A 16302-nucleotide genomic window follows, 5' to 3' on the forward strand; every position below is an offset into this window, starting at 1 on the left:
TCTGATGAAGCCCTGGGCAACTGCACACAAAACTCGTAACTGTATAAAAGTTTTAATAAATGTTTTATCGTCTCAAAAAAAACAAGATTCTCAGTTTTCCAGGTTTTTACATTTTACACATTCTCAAAGATGAATAAACTTTAAATTCTAATAAATATTTAACATTGGAACTGGAAGACATTTTAAATATCCAAAATAAATAAAAAAACAAAACAACAAATACAATTAATTATGAAGTCTCTGTAAACTAAAATGTCCTTCAAAATAAAGGGCTAAATGAGACCAAAGCAGCAGACTGGAGACTTTTATCATCCAGTTTTTGGTAGAAAGAGAAAAACGATAAACTATTCAAAGGTTTGCAAAATTCAATATTCTGCTAAGGTAAAAAAAAACCACAATTTTGCGATATTTCCATTAAATAAGAAACACAATTAAAAATCACATGTAAATAAGTTCACGCAATAAGTGTGCTATAATACTTTAACTACTTCCTGTCATCTTCTTCTTTGTCGTTTCCACCAGTAATAACTTCCTGTTGTTGTCTATGTGACCCGCACCTTCGATTTAGACCCACATTTGGAAGTGGATCAAATCAGATTTTTATTTTTTTTTTGTAAAACGATTAGAATCGGGCCGATCATATCGCTGTGAAAAAGTGAAACGGAAGTAGCCTGACACCAGGATTCAGAGAGTTGCTTCTGTCACTCAAGCCGAGCATTTACCTGGAGCTAAAAGGAGAAACGTTTGGATCTCAATCAGCTGCAGTGTGGCTGGAGAAGACGGTCAGAAAAATAAATAATTTGGTTGAAATCATCAGAGAAAATGAATGAATCTATTAACAGCAGAACCCACAAATGTCTGCAGGTCTAATGGAGTCTGAAACAGCTTCATGTTTGTTGCTAGTTTCATCTTCAGAGCATTTCTGCAGGTACTGACCATCTGATCCAGATGAAAGGTCGTCTGGATCAGACGTGGCGGCTGTAAATAATGCATCTCAAAGTGGATTCATTTCACAGGCAGGGGTTTATTACGTAGAGAACAAAGAGTCTGAGTTAAAACTGTCTGGGCTCCAGACGTGGTTCAGTTCATGCAGAAACACAGGATGAACATTTCAGCTCAGACACTTCAGAGTTTAAAAGCACAAAAAGCCTGAGCTGTCATTGCTCTCCAGAGATCCTCGTCCCGTCACACGAACACAACGTCTCACAACAGACAAGGAGACAGGGGAACTGTAAAAATAGTTCCAGGCTGCAAACCACTTGTTATATAATATCATATAATGTTAGACGTTTAAGCATTGCACACTGAGGTCAGTGGAGAAAACAAAAAAAGCAAAGGAAAATGCAACCTGCGGCTCTTCGGGTGTTTAACAAAATATTTGCATTGAATGTGAACAACAGAATGACTGAAACGACAGAATTCTGTTTGCAATTAACGGCAATAATTTGGGTTATTAACGTGAAGTAAGAGAAAAAATGGAGGCAAATGTTTTCAAAGTCATATTTTAATATATTATTTGGTAGTGTACAAATATCACATATTTAATTAGCCAGCAAAATATTTAGCTAGCTAATTAAGTAAATACTTAGCTAAGCTTGCTAAGCTAACACAATAGTTAGCTACTAAATACTAAATACTTAGCTAGCTAGATAAACACTTAGTTTGGAGCTAAATATTTAGCTCCAAACATATATTAGGTATTGTACAAATGTCACATATTATGTTGCAGTTTTCATCCAAGAGTTTTTAGCTATTTCACATTGTTTGAAGGTACTTAGTGAATAATAATAAAATTACATGACTCCTCATATTCATGTTGCCTCTGCGGATACAAAGACCAGCGGACTAGTTGATGCTAAATACCAACATCACTGTCCAAGGGAATTTCCGCATAAAACATGGCAACAAACTTCCGACCAATCACAACAGGCCTCAGCATAGGCTATGACGTACCTTGACTCCGCTGTAGCTTAGCTCGGCTCGTTAGCGGCGCTTCCGACGTGATGAATCTTCATTTTGCGAACTTTGCGCCCAGTAAAGCTCACGTCCAGCTCGGTATTCCAGGCAATAAGGTAAAAAAATTAAATAAACAGAAACAAAATGAGTTTAAATGTTTGTATTCGACGAAGACGGTCGACTGAATCCACCTCTCCGTGTTTTCCTCGTTGTTTTAGTGCTTTCCTCCCATGCCTACGTTCCAGCACCGTCTACGTTGTGACGTCACAACGTCCCGGGTAGTTTCAAAATGGAGGACGGCATGGTCTGTTTATTTCTTTTTTCCCCAGTAGTTTGGTTCATTTTATGTCAAGTCAGAATCGTAGTAAGTGAGAATCGTAATTCTTTTGTGAATCGATTGTTCATCACTGCCTCTACTTTAGGATTTAAAAACCAGAGAAGAGGACGGAAGCGAATATGCATTTGACAAGTTTATCAGTAAGTAGTATTATTGTTATAATTATGTGTTTTTTTTTCTATCCTTGCACCGTGTGGCTCTGAAGACGAGTTTCTTGTTCAGCTTTTTTTTTCTGCCTGTCGTCACGGTTCGGTGCTTTAATTCTGGACTTGTACGTTACTTTGGTGCAGAGATTTAAAGCTGTTGCTCCTGCTGAGATCAAGAGCCGAACCTGAAGCTAAACGGCGGTGAGCTGGTCTAATCCGGCCGGCGGCTTTTAGCGGAGGCGCACGGCTCGCCGGAACACCTGATTCAGCAGGAGCAGCGGCCAAATGGGCCACACCTTCAGCGTTACAACGGCAGCGACATCCTGTCATTATAATGTGATGATAAAAGAGAAGCTGGGGCCGCTGCATTCACTGACAGCTTGTCTGTGCCACTTTTGGATCGAATAAAAGGAGCTAAAATACTGGCTCCTTCGCATATTTCTTATGTTTTGTAACCTGAATAAATTATAAAAGCAGTTCCAAATGATGATTTGCTTATTGAAGGGGGGGATGAAAGCTAAAACCAACTGAATCGGTTATGTTATCAATAAAGATCTTTTCCGGAAGCACCCTCGTACCATTTGCGCATGCGCTGCGCTGAAGTTAGCGCTTACTTCTGCATTATAATAAATTAGACTATTTAGATTAATCAAACTACTTTTTAATAATTCTCCTAATGAATGATAATTGTCATGATTTATTTCAAAGATTATACTCATGGAACTGTTAGCTAGTAGCTAGCGTCAATGCGCCCTATGGTGGACTCATCATTCTCCAATATTTATTATAATTTTACATCTTTATGGCCTAAATATTATGTTGCTGTTTTGTTTAGCTTCCTGTCAGCAATAACTCGATGTAATGAAAGGCGGAGGCTCACAGGTTGTAATTCCTGCATCGTCAGGCTGCTGGGTTGGGAATTCGTCGGCGTCGCTCCGGGGATCCTCAGGCCTGCAGGTCCTCCGATAACAGCAGCAGAAATTGGTCGTTTCTTTTAAGACAGTCCATTAATATTACACAAATGAGGTTTTAAATCATTCCCCTGTGCAATCTGTTATCTGAAGGGCAGAGCGTTTCCTTGTCACAGCGAGTGGGAAAGCATAATCAGAAGTTATATTTTGGAATATTAAAGCATTCAAATCATTTTAGATTTTTCTCCTGTAACTTTGTCGATTTATAAAGTCTGAAATGAGCCTCAAACCTCCAGCTTGTTCTCTTTTGTGCACAGTAACGAGGGTAATAACATCTCCAGCACACAAGCTCTTCAGCTCAGTAATGGAGATTTGATTTACTCAGATCTGCCCTCTGGGTCCGTGTTGCCTGAGGCCAGTGTTACAATGGCTTCTCATCTCTCTTTTTCTTTTTTTCTGCCTCATTTTCCAGAGCTGCACAATTCTTTCATCTCAACAAGAAAAAAAGAAGCACGGGATTTTTTTTCCCCACGAAATTACAATTCAAGTATTCAGTGGGTCATTAAGAAGGAAAGCGAACTGGCTTGGCTAACATGGCAACCTTAACCCAGATTTTGGCTAAAACGTCACTCTGAGATAAACGTGAGCAGAGATGGAGAACAGCCTTTCATCTCTCACAGAGATTTCTCCCACATTTGACAGAGAAACTGTAGGAACTGAATTTTAAAGTGTCTTTAAAATGACAAAAACACCACAGCATTACAATATTTATGCAACATCTGCAGCAGGAACAGAAAGCAGCATAACTTTCCTGTCATGTTTGAAGCTTCCAGTCCCTCAAAACAATGTATTCACTGTATAAACTCTGTATTTTTGTAACTGCCTGGATTATTTTCAGACATATTTCAGATTATAGTTTGTTTATAGGTACAGTCCAACAGCAGAACTGGGGAGCTAAATCTGGGGTGACTGCATGAAAACACCTTTTTATAGCATAACTGCTTGTTTCCATATGCTAATTGTTATATATATTCAACTAGTGATAACACCACTTGAACAGGGACTACAATACATTAATCAAAACTACATATGCAACATTTTCAATTCAGAAAGCATCTTTGTTGATAAATTATTGAATAAAATGAGAATTCAGCTCAACAACAAAGATGATTATTATTATTTTGTTCTTCTACCATCAGATTGGTCCAAAAACCTCCCATTAATGTAACTTTTTAAGAAAAACTTCTTCATGGAGCTTCTTTATGGGACTGTGGATGCTGACATTAGCATTAGCATTTGTGCTACTGCAATGTTTTAGCATTGATGCTATTTTAGCTTAAAGAGTTTTGCTGATAGGCTAACTCCTTTCAGCACAACTAAAAACTAAAAGTGCTAAAAGGACAATGGTCTTTTCCAGCGTCCAATCAGATCGATTTGAAGTAAACATGAACCCAGAGGGAAGCTGCATCGTCGTCTGTTGTTGTTAGCGGATGTAGTTTGTGCGTCAGATTTACAGACGGAACAGAAACACAATACGAAGGTTCCAGCTTGGGATTCTTGTATGTTAAAAAAAAGTGATAATTTGTGTTAAAAAATTTAACGTGTTTGGATTTAAACGTTCATCACCACAAGTTATTGTTTGTTTACAGGTAAATACGCTCACAGCAGTTTCACTGCACACTCAGGTTGTTGGCACAAGGACAACAACACAGAAGTGCAGTTTTTGAGTTTGTTTTTAAAGTTTGACCTAAAGTAACTTGTCTGAGTCATACAAAAAAAAAAGAAAAACAGAAGTGAAAGCAGCTGGGAGTGGCGGTGATTTACCCTCATGAGGCTTTGCATCACCAACAAACTAGTTTATGAAATTATGGATCTGAGAAGACCCCCGGCTGAATGAAGCTTTACGATGTTGTTTATCCTGATGGTGGCGCTCACCAGGTCTCTTCTGTCACGTCTCCTAAGTACTCTATTATGGTGCTGCCACTGTGTTGTAACTCTCCATTCCGCGGTGATTCATGAGAGGCCATTTTCCATGCCGAGTGAAGCTATTAAGATGTTGCCACCGGGCCTGGCATGTAGGCTGCACCTGTCTCCTCTTCTAGAAGGAGAATAACGTTTCCTTCTCTGGGTTTATTAACTCTGATCAGCAGCTTTATAACGCAGACAGACTAATCAACTCGTCCAGCAAAGACAATGCTTTGAACTCAAAGTAGAAACAAGAAGGCAAGTTATGATAATCACACAAAGAAGGAACTGACTTCCCAAACTATTTCCTGGTATTACATCAATCCAGCCATCAGCAGATGCTGCAGAATCTTAAATATTTTGCAGAAAGAAGCTGATACAAATGAAATAATGAGTATTTTTAATGCATTTTAATGGATTTCCATTATTTATACAGGATAATTAAGAAAGATGCACATTTCCAGAGAATATTGCATGTAGAAACGTTTAAAGCATGCTAATTTACCAGAACCCAGCAGAAGTAGCTGATATCAGCCAAGTTCACATTTCATTTTCACATTCTCCTCCTGAAACAGACAGAGCAACATTTCCTTATCATCTCTGCTTGCTGAGGAGCGTGAAGAAAGAAACGCTTTTCCACCTTCAGTCAATAACTGCTCTGCTGATGGATAAGTGGGCCAGTCCTAATGTAGAACCTTATCTCTTCAATTACAAACACGGGAATTCATCTCGCTGATGATAACATATATTTTAACGGAACGCTGCGCTGTGCATTGAGAATTGGATTCCTCTTAATAAGCAGAGACGGCAGCATGAAGCACAGACCGTCACAGGAAACGGTTCGGGTTAGCGTGGAACAGCTGGACACCGAAATGTGGCAGGCAAAAATAAAATCAACAAAATACGAGGAAAAAAGTTTGAATTATGAAAAGAGTTGAAATTTAAAAGAGAAGTCTGAATTCTGAGAAAAAAAGTCTGAATCTAAAAAAAGTAGAAATTTTAAAGTATAGTCTGAATTCTGAGAAAAATATGTCAAAATTCTGGTAAATTTCTGAAAAACAAAATTCCAAAAAATCATAAAAATTTAGGAAAAAGTGAAAATTCTGAGGAAAAAAAATCAGCTTTGATCAGATAACATTTGAGTTTTAAACTTTGAGATTTTTTTACTTAAAGAGTAAAAGTTTGTGGATCAATTAAATGTAAAACTCAAGAGTTTTACAGTGTACATGTGCAGTGAAACACCAGGAAGTTTAAACGTGTTCGGTTAACGCGACTCATCGTGGAAATGTTATTCATCTATTATGTGAGAATGCCAAGAAAAACAACTGCTGGAGTTAAAATTGGGCAACATTTTAAAACATTGCTCAACTCTTTCTTTAGCAACAATAAATGACAATTTGGCAAAATACAGAAGCCCAATAAATTACAATATAATAGAGAAGTCCATTTATTTCAGGAACTTTATCACAACTCATTATAAAAACTTATATTTCTGTTAATTATAATGTTTTCCACTTACAGCTAATGATGACATTTACATAATAAATTAATACAGAAATATTGTTTAACGAAAAATCTGTTTAGCACCTGCTTAAAGGTCGTCAATTTCCAAATCATACTTTTAACCTGACAGCTGAGCCGAAATATGAAAAACATCAGGATGTTTATTGTAACTTACTGAATATGACAGTATTTATGTTTATTAGAGTTGTGGTGCAGAAAGTCGTCAGATTTACGGCAGAGAAGTTGAGCCCAGCAGGAGCGCTGCGTGTGGAGTCAGAGGTGATCCATCTTGGTATTTTTAGCTGTCGTGAACTTGTTAAAGCGGCCATATTGGAACACGGCGCCCGTCTTTAACTGAAACCTGGAGGCTCATAATTTATCTGCGGTGTCATCAGAACGGTCCCTGGAGTCGCCCGGCCTATAAATACGGAGACGGCACCCGAGGTGAGCCTCCTCTGATGCCCGCACTTTTTCACCTCAAACTTTGAGGCGCAGAAGGTCATTAGAAGGAAACTGTCAAGCGGCCAGCTTTCATAAAACACGTTTTTAATCCCTCGGTGTAATATCCACACATCCAGGCTGCTGGGGGCAAAAACAAAATATTCCATTGATTGCTTTGAAGGAGACTTGTCAACCTGACATAATGGTCACATTCAGTGACTTTCTTTTGTTTTCTTTGAGTCTTTGAAGGATTTCCGATATTAAATATGATCATTTTAATTGAAATAACAAATTAAATTACCTCCTGGTTGATTAGTAAAAAAATCAAAATGCTTTAAAATGTCTTATAAGCTTCATTCGTTATTTAAATATGATTATTATTGTGGGTACATGTTGCTAAGAATATTAAATATTTGGGCATATCTGTATCTGTTGCCTTTGCACTTAAAAACTGTTTTATGTTTGTCAAAACTTTCTGAAACATCTAAAAGGTTCTTTATCCAGAATGAAAGCAGCCAAAGGGTTGCTACTAGCATAAAAAATATGTAATATAGTTAAAACATTGCTAAAAATGAATTTTGAAGCAATGGTTTATAAACGCATCATAATGTTAGTTTTCTAACTTCCTGTAATGGTTAGCTGTGCTGCTCAGGCTACTGTAGCTTGTAGAGTCCAGGTGAAGTCTGTTCTCTTGAATTGATTTATTTATTTTTCCGATTATCTGTCCGACACCATGACTAGTGACATCTTCAACAAATGTGTAAAAATATAGATTTTATAAAAGTTGAAAAATGAGCTCATTAAATATATTTTTCTACTATTTATTTTTCATTAATAATTTGTTTAATTTTGAATGAAATGACTCCCCGTAATCAATGTAAATAAATAATAGTATAGCAACCCTAACCACAAATTAAATATTAAAGCCAGAGAAAAAAACAAAAAAATGAATCACTTCTTTAAAACCTCTAAATATTTGTGTGCAGGGCTGAGGCCCCCCTGTTCCCAGTCCTTAGCTTCGCCCCTGCTGTTGAGCTTTCCAGATGATTTTCAGTGAAATGCTCCTGCGGTTTCTGCGCAGGCATGATACAGGCTTCATGTTGTTTTTTCAGCGGGGCCATTGTGTTGAATGAGCGGCTCTGATGTGGCCCCCGCCCCCCTGATTGTTTCCGGGCGTCTTCCTCCCCCGTCCCTCCTCTTCCTCGCATTATTCCCGTTTGGAGCGGAGCGCTGACGTCAGTGAACGTCCAGCAGCTGTGGAGGAGAGCTGAGGAAGAGGAGGAGATGAGAGCGCTGGATGTGGAGCTTTCTGGGTTTCTCCGGACCTCCGCGGGTTTCTCTGTGAGTACAGCTGGTTTTGTTTTATTTTATTATTTTATTTTCCATCCGAACCCGGTCCGGTTCTGACGCTCTCTGGTCGGGTTTGGAGTTCGTGGCCGAACCTAACGGGAAACTTTTGTTGCTCAAGTCGCTGCAAAGTGCAGCTCGGAGTGGCTCCGCTGAAATGTCGAGTCTTGGCTCGGTTTCGGTCCAAAAATCTTTTATTTTTTCCGTTTGAAATGTGCGGATCTGCGCAGAATGCGCTCTCAGGTGGCGCTGAATGCCGCTGTCTGTTTTTGGCGCAGAATGTTTGGATATTTCTCAAAGTGCCACGCAGGTTGTTGCTGTAAATGCCAGCATGTGGAACATGAAGTCGACTTTATTCGAATAATAATCGGCTTAGATGGAGAGAAATGGGACGCATTCCTTCATGTGCAGCGGGTCGGAACCGCTGGAGCGGGTTCGGAAATGTTTCAGGGACTTCTGTTTTTTGTTTTGCGCCTGAACCATTGGATCCGGTTGTGCAATGAGTTCGGTTCGGGTTGATTTTAAACCCAGATTTCTCTGGTAAATGATTATAAAGTCTATCTGAACTTCTTGCTGGACTGTCGCAGGTTTTCAGGGGAAAATCGACGCAGTGGGAATGAAGGTTTTGCAGATTTTCCGCATTGTTGCCTGGAAAAATTGAAGCAAATGCAATTAAATTTAAATATCCTAAATATCTGCAGGTTCAAACTGCAAATAAACATAATCACTGATACTTCCTGACGTAGCATACATGCCTTTCTGCTTTCTTCAGACTGTATGCATGTGGTGATGTAACAGCATGAAAACTGAACATTATGATTATAGCTTGCTCGTTTATTCTGATTGTTTTATTAAAATGTGTTAAATATCCAGTAATTTGTACAGTAGATTGCAGACCGGTGTGTCAATGCTACTTATTGTTAATATACTCATTAATTGTAATGAATAATTTTACAGATTTTAACAGATCAATTGCATTTTTAGTTCCGACGAGAACCTTTGTTTCCTCTTGTTTCTGATATGGCAGTAAATCTGGCGCACAAGTGACATCCGCTAAGCTAACTACATCTCAGTCCAACGGTAATAACAGCATCATGGAGGAGCATTGTTGTGATGCTGAATGTAGGAGCTTCTTAAAGAGACAGAGACCCATTTTCAAGACGTTAAATTATAAAGTCAGATTTCATTTAAGTCATTTTTTTAATCAACTGAAAGTAACATAGTTGTTTTACCTTATTTAACTAAAGCGCAAAAAATTACATTTACTTCTTTGTATTTAACTTTTTTCAAGACTCTTTAGTTGTTTATTTAAGTATTGCCAATAATGTTGTCGAATAATAAAATTACAGTCATATTTTCAAACTTCCTGTCACCTTTTAACATTTTGGAGGTAAAAACAAGCTGAACCATTGAAATCAGCTCTAATGTATTCAGAATTCAGAGCTTCGTATTTGTGCTTCACGCTCTTATTTTGAAAGAACTGGAGATGGGCAGTTGTTGCATCCTTTATAATTTTTGGTACAATATCAACCTGCCAATGGGACTAGAGATGGAAATTAGCCACATGGCTATAGTTTCCTGTATTTACAATCATGAATACGTACTGTCCCATTTTAAAAAATAAACCTGAACTTGAAATTAGAATTGAGATACTGGATAATAATAAACTCTGATGATGTTTGCAAAGCCATAAAAGCAAAAGTTTGCTCCAAACCACAACCAGGACAAGGTTTTTACCACAAAGTGGAAACTCTTTGCTGCCACCTAGTGGTCGGAGGTATTCCAAAAAAATTGTATCTAAAATGACTAAACTACATTCTAAATGTATATGCATCCTATAATTTGTATTCAAATTAACCTTCTACTTAATTAAGATGTCAAAAACAGATGATGTAATTTTGAAATGGTTTTAAGTGAATTCAGATCAGGACAGAAGGAAACATGAAGCTAAAACAATCTGCAACATGTGGTAATCTACATTTATTCATGTTTAGACCCAGTTAAACAACAGAAATGGGCAGAAAGAGATGCCTGAATGCCTGGATGTCAGAGCTGGAAGGAGATAACGCAGGCGGTGCTGTGATTTGGCCTGACGAGGTTCTGATTGGACCAAGTTTGAGCCAAAGAAGCAGCAGGAATGTTTTCGGTGGAAATGATTCATTCTGTGTTTTAGACGACGTGCAGAGAAACCCCTGACAGACAAAGTGGTTTGAAGGTGCAGCTGGCTCCCTGCTGGGCTCAACCAGACAGAAGCTTCCGGATCAAAGGATTGTTTAAACCTTTAATGTGTTCGTTTTACTGTTTAATGATCCAACATCTCTGCTTGGTCCAGCAATCAAACCGTCCCACAGCAGCTTGTTAAAGTTGCATAATTTACTTTGTAGAAATTACAGTAATGCTATGTTATTATTCATTATTATGACAATGAACAATATATTCAAAGTAGAAAATTTAAATTTTAAAAGCATTATTACTGTCATTTCTAATTTAACCTTTAATTTCAATAAAAGCTAAGTATTTGTTATTCTGAAACAGTACACTAGAGTAATCAATTATGTAATCTAAAAACTGATTAAATCTTTTAAATTATTAAAATATGTTGAATATGTATGCATATTTAAAATTTAGTATTTTTTTAGTTGGGAAAATATTTAATTTCTGTTATAACAAAATGTTGACTGTATTAAGAATATAGTTAAAAAACATATCTAATGATAACTTTCTACATATAATTTAGAATAATTTTGTGGTAAATTAATAATTCTATTAAATATTTTAAATTCATAAAAAGAATAATCATTTATTAATTAAATACAAATATTGGGTTGAGACTTTAAATAGAGCTAAATTGATGTCTAAACATGGGCGTAGGTTTGGGTATGGACGGTCGTGACATGTCACGACCAATATTCAAGGGATATAAAATAGTCCCGACCAATTTTTGCCATATTAATAAAAAACAAACAAACATGTATTTTTTAACAAAAACAAAATAAATAAACAAAAATCTACATTGATTAGTTTAATATTTCAATATACTACACAGTGGTAGCATTCATTTTAAAATTCGCTGTTATGAACTATGACGACCCGCTATTGGCTCACAGAACGTGGATCTACGTTCTTTGATTGGCTGCACCAGGCGGCGGCCAGCTGGCCACACGCGGAACGGAAGCTTGGTCCACGATGCTGACAGTGAACGGGTCTCCTTCTGAGTTTCACATTTATTATGAGTCTCCATGTCGCCACCAAAAAGAAAAGGACGACAGACATTAGAAGTTATTTCGCTACCTCGGCTGTAAGTACAGTGAGGGGACCCATAAGTTAGATATCTATCATGCAACGCATTTGTTGTAAAGTCCGGTGTTTAGTAAGGTCAGCACTGAATGTGAGGTAGAATAGGTCTGTTAATTATGTAATACTTTTTCACATAGGATGCTCAGACAGCAGAGCAAGAAATTTTATGAATCTTTTTTCCTCTTAAATGCATAATATCTCAACAATTGGATCTTTTTCCTGAAGTGCAAGAAGTCATTTTTTGTTCTTATCTGCAATTGTGTTTGTTGTATAATCAGTAGATCCAGAGGATATTTCTTTTGATCTTACTTGTAATGTTTGCTGAATTTTGAAAAGGAAAAAGTAAAATGTTCTTGAGCTGATCTGCTCAGTATGACTGTATCTGGTTGTATACACAAGATGTATGATCTGGTTATGGTTGGGGGGAGGGGGCTATAAGCCAATGTGGTGCCCCCCCCCCCCCCCCCCACAGATTCACCCCCCTCCCCACTGGTCAAAAATGGTCGGGGGGTCAGTAAGTTGTAAGGTCCCACCAAAACTTAGACCAAACCTACGCCCTTGTGTCTAAGTAATTGTACTTTTTGTTATATTGACACAATATTTACTGGAAGCTAATGCTAAGGAATTTATAGACGCAGAAAATAAATCCCCAAAAAATATTTTGAAAAATTATTTGAAGTATGCTAAACATTTTCAAAGTTAGCAAAACCGCCAAAGCAGTAAGCTAAAACTAGCTCTTCTGTTGGCGCGGTAGCCATTAGCTCCAAAGCAGCTAAGTTGTAGCACTTTGCTCCAATCTGATGGTTGAATAACAGATTAAAACTATAAATATATTTGCTGTCGAGCTCATATGTTTATTTATTAATTAATTTAGCAGCAAAAGTGAAAATGTTGCATTTACACACAATGAAATTAATGTGATTTAAACATTTTTAACCAATCCCACCACAAGTTAAGTGTATATAAATGTGTGCATCGATAAGCTGATGATATATGAACTGAATGTTTTTAGCAGAGTTTTTTATGTTCTGTCTCTGAGTGTTGCTCAGCTCTGGTTGCTGTTTGGGAGTCGGTTCCTCTGAGTTTTCAGATAACAGATATTGTTCCTCCTGCTTGACGTCCAGCAGCGCCGCAGCCTGAAGGAGCCCTGTGTTCGGTTAACAGACACCTTAATTAGTGCCGGTTCTGGTTTCTGTCCTCTCGTCTCGCGTCTTTGTCTCAATTTCTCTTTGCTTTTGATGAGCCGCCTATTGTTTTTTCTAACTGGAGCCTCTCTCTCCGCTGTTAATGGAGCTTCTTTGTTCTCCAAATGAGAGAATATTAAGACCTACAAAGAGACTAAATAAATAAATAAGAGCAGCTTAAACCCCGTTAGTAATGAAAGTTTATATTTAGTGCTTTGATGTCTGAATACAATGCCAGAGAGAGACAACGTGCTGCAGCTTCATACAGATATCTGCTTTCCTGGAACAGAAACAGGCCCACAGCATCACAGATCCTCCACCGTATCAAACAGATAAACGTCCTTTTGTTTCGTATTAAATCCTTCTGGAGTGCTAGTCGCTGAAAAGCTGACCAAAGCTCCACATGTTGATGTTTGTGATGGTAGGACAGAAATCCTCCTATGCTTCCAAAATTATGAATTAATAGGAGCTACAACAACATTTAGTTTCTGTTTGGGATCCATAAGGTATTTCTGAATTTAGTTTTTTGACCTTTGCTGTCCTCCGTACTTTAAAAGTTTGGATTCCAGTTGTTTCGATTTACAGTTGAACTCTGCCGTTATGACCGAAGTCCACAAATACCCGGTCAGGCCTGTCATTGTAAATAATTTTGTCGGACGATAACACAAGAACACATTCTCAAATATCAATAAACTAATTAAACATTGGAACTTCAGTAAACCCCTTCACATAAAGCGATACCAAATAAAAAAACAAGAACAGATAGAAAGGATTATCAGGCCTCCTCTGGAAGACTGGCCCTTCAAAATAAATCATCAAAAACTAACCTGAAACCTGGGAATAGTCACGTACCTTCAGAACCTTCTGAACATCCAGAGTCACATAAAGTCAGTAACAAAGTCGGCCTTCCATCACCTGAAGAACATTTCCAGGATTAGAGGACTGATGTCTCAGCGAGACGATAACTCAGAGAATAGACTTTAAAATCCGGTTTTAGTTTATAAATCACTAAACGGTTTAAACATTAAAGATCTGCTCTGTTGTATCGACCTTCCAGAGCTGTGTACTAACTAGATTCATTTACTTCAGTAATTTTACTATGAAGTATTTCTACTTGAGTAAAATTTCTGGATTTTCTACCCACTGAATGAAACACAGACACACACCTGCAGTTTCTGTTAAAGTTTCTGAAGTTTGTTATTCAAAGAAACTGATTTGGAGAAATTTTCTTTTGCCTGACTTATTTTTTGTAAATTATAAAAATTATTGTAATTTTGGTCCTTACAATAGCAACATTTCCACATAACTTTATATTTTGATCCGTCTGATGATTATTAATGATTTTTAATTATTAAATGATTCATAATTCGACCAGCTACTTTTTACCAAATACTTTTTTAATATTATGCGAGTATAATTTTTGGGTTCTCTGCCGGCCTCTGCAGACCTCTCAGGTCTTCTGGTTCTGGTCGGCATCAGAACCAGAACCAGAACCAAACATGGAGAATCAGCATTCAGCTTCCGAGCGCCACAAATCTAGAACAAACTTCCAGAAAACTGCAAAACAGCTGAAACACTGAGTTCCTTTAAACCAGGGCTAAAAGCCCAAATGTTCAGAGTTGATTTGATTCATAATAAGTTGAATATTCACCAACATATTTGATGATAAACTGAAATGTTTGTTACTTTTTTCATATTTTATTGTCTTTTCATCATGTGAAGCAGTTTGAATTGCCTTTTTGCTGAGATATTTGTTTTACCAATAAACTTGACTTTTTGTTCACTAACTCATTAATACGGTGAAGTTTGGTCGCGACCTGAGCAGGAAGGAGGTGAAGCTCAGGTTGGATGACATCATCGTTTAATTAATGAGCGTTCAAACACGCCAACAGCGCGGTTTAATGAAACGATTGTTTCTTTGCTTGGAGGTCGAGTTTTGGCGGCGCGCTGTGATTCAGAGGCAGGTCTTCATGGTGCCGTTATCGGAGAATTGATGTGCAGGTAACGTAAAGTCGCTGATGCAGCAGAAACAGACGACCTCTGCAGCAGGACGAGGAAGAGTTTAACTGAATAAAATCTACGTTTTGAAGCTAAATGTTGAAAATGCTTTGGATTCGGAAGTGTGTGAAGTCAGAAAACCTGTAAAAAAAACAAAAACACGGCTGCTTCCTGGACTCCTTCTGTCTGGACAGAAAGTTTAATGAGCTGAAGGTAAATAACTCTCCATAATTAGCGATCGGAACCAGGAGTTGGTCCTAATGAAAACTTTCAGCGTGATGGATGGACCTCCTCGCTGGACGCCACGTCTGCTTCCTGTTCCTGTCTGAGCTGGTCAGGGTTTGCAGTTTCTGCTGCGCTGCGACGCGTTTCAGAGTTAAACTAACACACTGGCTCCTCTCTGCTAGCATCGGTTTCCCTCCAGTAGGCGACTCTTTTAAAGGTCAGCTGCAGAGAAAGCAGGATCCTTGACTTTGCTGCATGAGGAACTGAAGCCCTTAAATTTATAGAGCATTTAAACTGAAGAAGAAAAGAGAGAGATGTTTCTAGAGGCTTTGTGTGAACCGTCAGACGTTAAAAAACACTGATAAAACGGTTGGCTGAGTACAGTTAAAAATAAAATAGGAACTTGCTGGGGTAATTATTTTTGTTTCACCTTTTACTGTTCATGATTCAAAGAAATTTCTGTAATCATAGAATTTCTTGTAATGTAGTTCTTGATGAAATGCTTATAAAAAACCTAAAAACCAGAACATTTCTGATCAGCAGCAGTCGGCATCTCTAACTGAAAACTTAATTATGCTAATCATTAGTTCCACTAATGTCAGAGTTTACCAAGATGGTGCATAGCAGGAGCTAATGCTAAAGCGCTACAGCAACAGCACTTTAGCTGTAGCTATGATAACCTTACATTGCAAACATTTGCTAATGCCGAAGCGCTTTACCAACATGGTATGTCAGGGATGCTAATTCTGAAGTATCGGTACCAGCGTTCAATTTCATACAAGCTAATGCTAAAGTGCTATAGCAATATTTCATTTAGCGGAAGCTAATCCTAAAGCCCGAAACCAACAATGTATTTATTGCAAGCTAATGCTAAAGTGCTATAGCAATATTTCATTTAGCGGAAGCTAATCCTAAAGCCCGAAACCAACAATGTATTTATTGCAAGCTAATGCTAAAGTGCTATAGCAATATTTCATTTAGCGGAAGCTAAT

The 16302-nt window shown here is 37.8% G+C and overlaps 1 protein-coding gene across 5 annotated transcripts in view; it reads left to right on the forward strand.

Moving 5' to 3' along the window:
• The first annotated feature begins 8438 nt into the window (after positions 1-8438).
• gulp1 (GULP, engulfment adaptor PTB domain containing 1) overlaps positions 8439-16302 on the forward strand; it is a 55028-nt gene continuing 47164 nt past the window's right edge. The window contains exon 1 of one of the 5 annotated variants that reach the window (XM_023336604.1): positions 8439-8600. The gene's annotated coding sequence lies outside the window, so the exon portion shown is untranslated. The remainder of the gene's footprint in view (positions 8601-16302) is intronic. The other 4 variants (XM_023336608.1, XM_023336605.1, XM_023336610.1 and 1 more) reach the window with 4 other exon arrangements.

This window comes from Xiphophorus maculatus, chromosome 7, assembly GCF_002775205.1.
Source record: "Xiphophorus maculatus strain JP 163 A chromosome 7, X_maculatus-5.0-male, whole genome shotgun sequence".
Lineage (NCBI taxonomy): Eukaryota > Metazoa > Chordata > Actinopteri > Cyprinodontiformes > Poeciliidae > Xiphophorus > Xiphophorus maculatus.